Here is a 1,815-nt window from a genome sequence, read left to right as displayed (position 1 = left end):
GGCCGCGCCCGCCCCGCCCCGCCCCGCCGCCGCGCAGGGGCGCTCGGGGCCCGTAGTCCGGCTCCGCGCCCGCCCGCCGCCCGCCGCGGCCCTGCCCGGCCCTGGGGGCCGCGGGGGCCCGGGCGCTGCCTCCGGCCCGGCAGCGGGGTCGCCCTGGGCCGCGGCGTCCCGCAGGGGGCGGTCGGAGCGGCCCCGGCCCCGGCGGGCGGGCGGCCGGGCGGGAGCCGCGCTGGGCCCTGCGGACCCCCCGGGGGCGGCGGGGTCCCCTACGGGCAGCCCCTCGGGCCGGGCCGGGCCGGACTACAAGTCCCGGCGGCTCCCGGGGAGCGGCGGGGGCAGGCGAGGGGGCCGGGGGCCGCCAAAGGAAACCGCCTGGCGGGAGGCACCGTCGCACTCCCCTTCCCCCGTCCCTTGCACAATGATCCCAGCTGCAGCGTTCAGTCCCGGCGGGCCGGGACACCGGGACAAAGCCCTGTTCGCCAGCCGCTGCGGCGGGCGGGGTGGGCGAGGCGGGGGAGGCAGCTGAGGCAGGGGTGGGCGCCATCGGGGAGAGGTGGCCGGGGGGGGTTAAACGCTGAGCTGAGCCCCGCAGCTATCTCGGGCAGGTTCCTGAGCCTCCTGCTCCGCTGGGCGCCGGACAGCGCCTGCCCGCGCAGCCGGGCTCCGTGGGGCACCGAGGCACCCACCCGGCTCCACCGACGGCGGGACACGGGGGTCTCCGCCGCGGGCACCCTCTGCCTCCCGCTCCCTCGAAGGACCAGCTGGAGCAAGGCCGGCTGTCAGGCGCCGCCGCCTTGAGCCGACCTGCGGTTTTCAGCCCTGGCCCGGGAAGGCTGGATTCAAACCTTGGAGCATTGCTGCTGGCGCAGCCCCACACGCAGCTCGCGTACCCCTCCATACCTGCCAGGAAGCAAAAGCTACTCGGGGCTTCAAAATCCACTGCTGCAGAGCACTCCCATGGTAGAGTGCTCGCAACACTTTAATTCCTCTCCTCCAACGTCGGGTAGAGTCTGGGGTGTGGGAGGGGGTCCTAGAAATCGTTTTTCATTCACAGTTGCCATCAGGAACCACCCCTGTGCCTTAGGCTTACCTTGCCTCCTCAGGGTTATCATTGTGTGGAGAAAGAGAGATGATTTTTGGCCACATGATAAATGCAGAGGTAACATTTTAACAAAAAAGCCAGTGAAGTTCTAAATCACCATCTACTTTGGCTCCTATACAGCAGGTTCAGACTCCGCAGACATTTTTCTTTTACAGAGCCCACAGAGAAAAGTCAGTTATTTCAAAAGAAAGGAATGCATTAATGTCTGCACTCCATAGTTATTCATTAATATTTTTCTTGCACTGCTTCCATAGTTCTAAACACCCTATGCTTCATAAAAGAAAAGAAGAGGGGGGAAAAAAAGCCAAGGAAAGCCATTAAGCTTTTCATTCCTAAAGTGCCAGACTTCAAGACCAGGACATGCGTCCATTGATTACTGTGGAAGAAAGGAGGAACAGGGCCAGCAGCACCAGACATCGCTGCAACATTAACAGCCTTCTGCGAAAGGGAGGGCCACAGGGGAATCCTCAGAGCCTTTGTGCTTTATGCAGCCATGTGCGTGCGTGCAGCCACTAGCTGTCCCTGGTCCATCCCAACAGCAAGCCCAGAATCCACCTTCGGTTTGGAATACAGCCAGAGGCCGGGGCCTCTCCATCACTGAGTCATACCCCTTGTGTCTGCATGACTTCCACCACAAACTGCACATCAGCTGCTTCCTGGGCCGCCCGGGCTAATGACAACCCAGTTGGCATTCAGTCGCTGTCCTTTTACAG

The sequence above is a fragment of the Falco punctatus genome (assembly GCF_963210335.1).
Source record: "Falco punctatus genome assembly, chromosome: 10".
Taxonomy (NCBI): Eukaryota; Metazoa; Chordata; class Aves; order Falconiformes; family Falconidae; genus Falco; species Falco punctatus.
This window is presented reverse-complemented; position numbering follows the sequence as displayed.